General features: G+C 32.1%; 1 long non-coding RNA gene across 1 annotated transcript; it reads left to right on the forward strand.

The window, feature by feature from the left end:
* The first annotated feature begins 1,322 nt into the window (after nt 1–1,322).
* LOC136571063 (uncharacterized) lies at nt 1,323–2,434 on the forward strand. The gene is made up of 2 exons (XR_010785630.1): nt 1,323–1,421; nt 2,002–2,434. It is a non-coding gene; the product is annotated as an uncharacterized lncRNA (long non-coding RNA).
* Nucleotides 2,435–8,581: the final 6,147 nt, after the last annotated feature.

Genomic DNA, 8,581 nt, shown 5'->3' on the forward strand with positions numbered 1-8,581 from the left:
CGGCAGCACCGAAGCACACACGGAGAGCATCTCAACGTCCACGTCCGACCGAGGATGGATTTTGTCCGCTCCTCTTCCAAAAGCTAAGTGTCGGGGACAGTGGCTGGGAGAAGGGTAAAAACCTTTACTCTCACAGGAGGCCATCAGATGTCAGCTTAGGGGACAGGTCTGTAGGGGGGCGGGCTCTCTGGAAGTAAAGGGAGAGGGTTTCCCCTCAGCCTTGCCAGAGCCTTTGCCGGGCAGGGCAGTTCCGACCCATCTCCACATTTTCGCGTACTTTGTGTCGTCCGCCTTCCTCGACTTGACGTCGTCACGGATCTTTCCCCCGAGGAGCTCGCCTTCACGTCCGGAGCTACGGCCACGGTCACCCGGCAGTCGGCTTCCTTCTCTAGGCTCGCCGAGCCTCTCGAGCATCCTCTTAATTGCTGTGGCACTAACTTGTTTTAACGAGTTCCGTTTCATCATCACGTGCTCTCATCATAGGGCTTCCTTTCCTTTGGCATCATCAGCCTCTGGCTCATCTTGCGTTAGGAATCTCGGGTCCCTACGGGGACAGTGCCAGGCAGTTGTCACTCGTCTCTGTGTTATGTCGTCTGTGTCTATGTTATGTCGTCTGTGTCTGTGTTATGTAGTCTGTGTCCATTGTCTTACGTGTCACAGGCCTTTGTCACGTCTCGATGCTTTATTGGCACTATTCCGTGCCACATTGCCCATATTCTAGTCACGTTCCTTTCCGGATATCCCTTATTCCGGCATCTTTACATTTTTACTCTTTGAGACAGGAATGTCTCAAAGGGACAAGATGTTCTCATCCGTCTTCCTTCTCACTACCGGCTTTGGTAGTGCCTTTTTTTCCACGCCATTCTCTTGGACTTCTGGAGGAAGCGTCTTACACCCTCCTCACGTGACTGCAGAAGTTCTATAGGTTCTATCTTCACAAAGGGTATAGGGCTCAAGAATTAGTATCTTCCAGAGAGTTACCTCAAGTCCTGGCTTATACTGTATGTGCTTACATTGCTTGTACCTATGCTGGCTTATACTGTATGTACTTATATTGTGTGTACCTATGTTGGCTTATACTGTATGTACTTACACTCCATGTACACTTGCACTGTATGCGTCGGCTTATATCGTGTGTACTTACGTTGTACCACTTATGGTCGGAGCTGCCCTGCCCTGGCACATAGTCACAGTTAGGTAGAACAGTTATAAAAACTTGACTGTTCATCTGTCTTTTATGGGATTTTGGGTAGAAAATTTATTGGTCCAGAGCGGGGACAAGTCCTAGCTGTCAGCCACTCATCGACCGCTTCCTGTCGTCTCACAGGTCCCTGAGGCTGCCGATTTCCCCAGAATCTACCATTTGACGTCGAGGAGCGGCAGCCAGAAGAAGCGTGGAAGCGCGTTCTTCAGCGTCTCGAGTAAGAGCCACAGGGAACGTTTAAATGGGAGGAGTGCGTGAGCATGTGTCTGTCTGTCTGCTCATCTCTGAGTGTGTGAGCACATGCTGACTGGATTTAACCGTGTGACTTTTGCTTTTCAGGTTTTTCAACTCATTTGTAAATTTAGAGTAAAAAATCCCTAGCCTGGTTCCCCAACGCTACCCCCTGCTGGGTTTTTTTTTTCTTTTTTTTTTGCCCCCCGGCTGGGTTTTTTTCCCCGGTCCCGGTCGGTCTGCGAGGCGACGTTCATCGCCAAAGTTTGGGCGCGCACCGTCCAGGGACTGGGTATTTCGTCAGGCAGGAGGATTTTTTGGAGGCTCCTGGGATCCATGTTCCTGAGGACCAAGGATTGCTGGGGTGTAATTTAGCAGTTGTGAGGGGAGGGACGGTGAGTTTGTGTGTAATGTGACGGGGGTGTTAATGGTAGATGAGTGCTGTTTTTTGTGTGCTTTTGTTGTTTTGGGTGTCCTGTAACAATAAATCCACAAGTAATGAAAATAGAAAAAGGTTATAATCTTGTGTTAATGTGTGTGTTGTGTTGTATTGCTCTGTATTGCAGTGTGAGCACAGGGTGAACTCTCTCCTCCTTGCTGTGACACCTGGGCTGGCAGGGATGACACAGTGACCTCTGCCAGCCCATGCTGCCTGTGCCATCACCTGGCACTGACGTGTTTGATGAAAATCCTTTCGCTGGGATTTTTCTCCTGAGAAGCCTCAGAACAGAAATGGAACCAATAACAATCTGGTGGCTGTGGAGTGTGGGCTGGAGATGGTTTAGCAACCAGGGGCATCTTGGGTTGGTCTCCTGTGCATTGTTTCTACTTGATGACCAATCATGGTCCAGCTGCGTCGGGGCTGTGAGCAGTCCCAGGTTTTTATTATTCATTCCTTTCCAGCTTTCTGATGTCTCCTTGCTCTTTTAGTGTAGTTCTAATATCTCATTTTCTTTTAATATAATAGAGATCATAAAATAATATTTCAGCCTTCTGAAAGGGGGAGTCAAGATTCTTATCTCCTCCCTTGTCCTGGAGGACCCTCAAACACCACCACAATCAGCGGCCGAGCCCCTCAGGAACCCTCGGCCGGTCCTGAGTCGGCAGCCCCGGCACGGCCGAGAGCGGGGAGACACTCTCTGTGCCCCGAGGGTACTGAGGGCACCTGGGCTGGGGGGAGACACTCTCTGTGTGTGCCCCGAGGGTGCTGAGGGCACCTGGGCTGGGGGGAGACACTCTCTGTGCCCCGAGGGTGCTGAGGGCACCTGGGCTGGTCGCCTTTGCAGCACAAGAGACACCAGAGACAGCGGTAGATGATAAAGGGCCGACTCTTAGCAGGGGTTAATGCAAGGTTTTATTAGGAGTCCCATAGGAGCTCCTGCACCTCAGGGGGCTCCTGCCGAGAGTCCCGGGAGATGTGCCAAGGTTACATTTGAAGGGAGGTGGAAACCGACAGTAGATAACATCCTACGAACCATTAAGTGACCCTAAGGGATGGATGCTGGGGGATAGACATATAGGACAGCGTATGGGGCAAGGCCTGGGGGGCTGACCCCTAGCCTGTGGCTAATCACTCGAGGACTTGGACCGAAACTTCTGGATGGAGGGAATGGGAGGCTGAGTGATTGACAGAGAGCCAGGGTGGGGGTTTGGGGATGATCTCATCCCGGGAGAGGGATAACACAGGTAAAGGGAGGGGGGTACAGTTTGGGATAAACCATTTGGGAAAAATATGAGGATACAAAACAAAATTACTTCAAAGTATTACAAAGTATAAAAATGCACTACAGCAGGTTTGGGCAGCACCAAATAAAATGTAATAAAATGCTTTGAAAATAGAAAAATTAAAAATAAAAATTAAATAAAAAATAAAATTAAAAAAATAAATGCTTTAAAAATAAAAAAAATTAAGAATAAAAATAAATAAAAAATAAAATTTAAAAGATCAAAAACTTTGAAATTAGAAAATTTTAAAAATAAAATTAAATAAAAAACAAAATTAAAAAATAAATGCTTTAAAAATAGAAAAAATAAATATAAAAATTAAAAAAACCCCAAAATTAAAAAATAAATGCTTTAAAAATACAAAAATTAAAAATAGAAAAATAAATAAAAAACGAAATTAAAAAAATAAATGCTTTAAAAATAGAAAACTTAAAAATAAAAAAATTAAAAATAAAATTGAAAAAAATTAAAAGCTTTAAAAATAGAAAAATTAAAAATAAAAGCAAATAAAAAAATTTTAAAAAAGGTTAAAAAATAGAAAAATTAAAAATAAATAAAAAAATTTAAAAATCAAATAAATGCTTTTAAAATAGAAAAATTAAAAATAAACATTTATAAAAAACAAATTTAAAAAATATAATAAATGCTTTAAAAATAAAAGAATTAAATATAAAAATTAAATAAAAAATTAATAAAATAAAAAGCTTTTAAAGCTTTTAAAATAGAAAAATTAAAAATAAAAACGAATTTAAAAAATTTTAAAAAGGCTTTAAAAATAGAAAAATTAAAACTTAAATAAAAAAATTTTAAAAATCAAATAATTGCTTTAAAAATAGAAAAATAAACATTCAATAAAAAACAAAATTAAAAAATATAATAAATCCTTTAAAATAAAAAAATGAAATATAAAATTAAATAAAAATTAACAAATAAAAATCTTTAAATATAGAAAAATGAAAAATAAAATTTAAAACAATAGTTTAAAAAGAGAAAAATTAAAGAAAATTAAAAATAAAATTATAAACAAAAACCCTTTAATAATAGAAAAATTAAAAATTAAATATAAATATTTAAAAAATAAAATAAATGCTTTAAAAATAAAAAAAATTAAATAAAAAAAAATTAAAAAATAAAAAGGTTTAAAAATTAAAAGAGATAAAAAATAAAAAAATACAAAGCCTTAAAAATAGAAAAATAAAAATTAAATAAAAAACAAAATTAAAAAAATAAATGCTTTAAAAAAAGAAAAATTAAATTTAAAAATTAAATTTAAAAAAATTTAAAAATAAAATAAAAAGCTTTAAAAATAGGAAAATTAAAAATAAAAACAAATAAAAAATTAAAAAAATAAAATAAAAAGCTTTAAAAATAGAAAAATTAAAAAAAACCCCAAAATTAATAAAATAAAATTAATTAAAAATACATGAAAAACAAAATAAAAATGCTAAAGTTCTGTAAAGTGCCGTAAAATTTCCATAAACGTCGTAAAACTGCCGTAAAGCACGACTGCCGCAAAAGGCGCCGTAAAGCGCGACTGTCGTAAAAGGTGCGTTTTTTCGACAGTCGCGCTTTACGACACTACCTTTTATGGAACTTTTACGGTACTTTACAGTACTTTACGGATTTTATTTGGTTTTTTTAATTATTTTTAATTATTTTTTTTTAAATTTAATTTTTATTTAATTTTTTAAAATTTTCCTATTTTTAAAGCTTTTTTTTAGTTTTAATTTTTCTATTTTTAAGCATTTATTTTATTTTTTAATTTTCCTTTTTTTTTAATTTTTAGTTTAAATTTTTATATTTTTAAAGCATTTAAAAATTTTTTCTATTTTTATTTTTTTCTTAATTTTTAGTTTTGAGGTCTTTATTTTTAAAGCTTTTTTTCTTATTATTTTTGATTTATTGATTTATCTATTTTGATTTATTGATTTATCTATTATTTTTGATTTATTGATTTATCTATTGATTTATCTATTGATTTATCTATTTTTAAAGCTTTTTATTTTCTTTTTAAATTTTTTTTATTTAATTTTTGTTTTATTTTTTTAAAGCATTTATTTTTTAATTTTATTTTTGAGTTTTTAGTTTTCATTTTTTATTTATAAACTATTTATTTTATTTTTTAAATTTTATTTTTTATTTCATATTTATTTTTGCTTTATCTATTTTTAAATAATTTATTTTATTTTTTTAGTTTTTATTTATTTTTAGATTTGATTTTTTTATTTTTAAAGCATTTATTTTATTTTTGATTTTTTATTTAGTTTTTATTTTTGATTTTTCTATTTTTAAAGCTTTTTATTTTATCTTTTAATTTTATTTTTTATTTCATTTTTTGTTTCAATTTTTTTATTTTTAAATCATTTATTTTTTAATTTTATTTTTTATTTCATTTTTATTTTTTGCTTTTTTCTATTTTTAAAGCTTTTAAAAAAATTATTATTTATTTAATTTTTAGTTTTGATTTTTTTATTTTTAAAGCTTTTTTTAATTTTTTAGTTAATTTTAATTTTTGATCTTTCTGTTTTTAAAGCTTTTTAAAATTTTTCTATTTAATTTTTTATTTCATTTTTAGTTTTACTTTTTTATTTTTAAACTATTTATTTTATTTTTTAAATTTTATATTTTCTTTCATTTTTATGTTTTGCTTTTTCTATTTTTAAAGCATTTATTTTATTTTTTTAATTTTATTTTTTATTTAATTTTTAGTTTTGATTTTTTCATTTTTAAGGCATTTTTTTAAATTTAATTTTTATTTTTGATCTTTCTATTTTTAAAGCTTTTAAAATTTTTTTTTAATTTTTAGTTTTAATTTTTTTATTTTTAAACATTTATTTTATTTTTTAATTTTATTTTTTATTTCATTTTTAGTTTTAATTTTTATTTTTAAACTATTTATTTTATTTTTTTAATTTTCTTTTTTATTTAATTTTTAGTTTTGATTTTTTTATTTTTAAAGCATTTTTTCATTATTTTTTATTTAATTTTTATTTTTGATCTTTCTGTTTTTAAAGATTTTTTTATTTTTTATTTAATTTTTTTAAATTTTTCGATCTTTAAAGCTTTTTTTTATTTTTTAATTTTATTTTTTATTTCATTTTTAGTTTTAATTTTTTTATTTTTAAACTATTTATTTCATCTTTTTATTTTTCTTTTGTATTTAATTTTTAGTTTTGATTTTTTTATTTTTAAAGCATTTTTTTTATTATTTTTTATTTAATTTTTATTTTTGATCTTTCTGGTTTTAAAGATTTTTTTATTTTTTATTTAATTTTTAAAAATTTTTCTATTTTTAAAGCTTTTTTTATTTTTTAATTTTATTTTATATTTCATTTTTAGTTTTAATTTTTTATTTTTAAACTATTTATTTTATCTTTTTAATTTTATTTTTAAATTTTTTTTTGCTTTTTCTATTTTTAAAGCTTTTATTTTATTTTTTTAATTTTATTTTTTATTTAATTTTTAGTTTTGATTTTTTTATTTTTAAAACATTTTTTAATTTTTTTAATTTCATTTTTATTTCATTTTTAGTTTTAATTTTTCTATTTTTAAAGCATTTCTTTTATTTTTAAAATTTTTTTTTAATTTTTAGTTTTAATTTTTCTGTTTTTAAATCTTTTTATTTTTTAAATTTTCTATTTTTTTTTATTTTCCCAGTTTTAAAGCATTTATTTTATTTTTTTTATTTTATTTTTTATTTGATTTTTATTTTTAATTTTTCTATTTTTAAAGCTTTTTTTTTTATTTTATTTGGTGCTGCCCAGACCAGCTCAAGCTGGTGATTGTGGTGGTGTTTGAGGGTCTTGCAGTTACCCCGATTAATAGGTAGAGATGGTGTTTGGAGGCCACAGTGTTACAGGTAGGGGTTAAACTGTTTTTTAGGGTCTTTCAGGTGATTTTTCAGGGATTTTTAGGGATATTTCAGGGTTTTTTTTGCAGGAGTTTTTTAGGAATTCTCTGGAAATGTTTAGGATACCTTTAGGGCTTTTTCAATAATTTTTAGGGTGTTTTAATGACTGTTTTACCCGGGCGCCCCAGCCACCCAAGGCACCCCATGCCAGCGCCGCGGCGCTCCAGCCCAGGCTCCCGTCAGCGCCGCCCGTGGTCGCTTCCCCTCTCCTGCCGCCGCCGCTGCATGGCGGGCCAAGCCGCGCCTTCCCCACCGCACCCTCCCGCTTCAGAGCTGCTGGCTGGCACGGCTCCGCCGCCTCCTGCAACCACGGACGTCCCGGCGTTCCCTTCCACGGCCGCAGCCGCAGCCCCGTTTCCGTAGCTCCGCTGCCTTCCACACTCCTAGCACCCAGTGGGACTACTTTGTGTAACGATTTGTCTGCACAGCCACATCCATGCACACAAACCGTGCGAGGAGGAGGAGGAGGAAGAGGAGGCTGGAATATGACAGCTGCTTTAATAAATACAGGACAGAGAATTATTTTGCCCCTGCAAATGCCAGCCCTTTGATCCCAATACCAAAGAATTTCGAAAAAGAACTGTTCCCAAATAGCTCCAGACTCCCTTCAGTGTTTGGGACAGATTTCTCGACCCAAAATGAGATAGTAAACCCTGAAAATTTGCCAGCATTAATGCCAAAATTAGAAAACTCACAAAAATCTTTTGATAATTTTCACCTAACAGACTGGTGTGAAAAACGCCAATCACTTGCTTTTAAAATTTTTGAAAGTTTAATAGTAATAAAATGGTTATAAAAATAGTCATACAATTCGAGTAATAATAATTTGGACAATTTGAATTAGGACAATATGAGACAACAAAAACAAAGAGTTATGGACATCGGGGTACCTTTTTCTGGGCAGCATGAGCCCGAAAAAGGACCCCTGTTAACAAAGGATTAACCCTTAAAAGCAATAGCCTGTTGCATAGTCATACACTTCATACATGGTGCATAAATTCCATTCAAACACAGGATTCTGTCTGGTCATCATCCACTTCTTCCTTCTAATCCTAACAGCGCTTTGGAGGCGGGAACAAGTTTGTTTCTTCTGATAAGAGGGCAATAAATTCTTTTTCTCTGAAAGATCCAGGTGTCCTGTGGCCGCTATCTCGCTGCAAGTCCTTTCTTTAAAAAAAGTATCTTACATAGCATCGTTTCTATTTTAACAGTTTTTGTAACCTATACTTAACACGCTACTTAAGAGAATTAATACAGCATTACTTTCTAACACAACACATATAATATTCATTTTAATATTTCCAAAAAGCCAATCATAAAATACACGCATTTTTCACAATCCCCACTCTTATTCTTTGTAAATCCTTTGGCTTGAGCAATATTTCTTATCTACTTGCACCTTCTGGACTATGCGGGCAAAATAAAACAGGGGATTACACAAGGAAGAAATATAAAAATAGTTGCAACACATAAAATGAAAGATCTTAATTTCTTCTAATACATTACCTACC

This window comes from Molothrus aeneus, unplaced genomic scaffold (assembly GCF_037042795.1).
Source record: "Molothrus aeneus isolate 106 unplaced genomic scaffold, BPBGC_Maene_1.0 scaffold_59, whole genome shotgun sequence".
NCBI lineage: Eukaryota > Metazoa > Chordata > Aves > Passeriformes > Icteridae > Molothrus > Molothrus aeneus.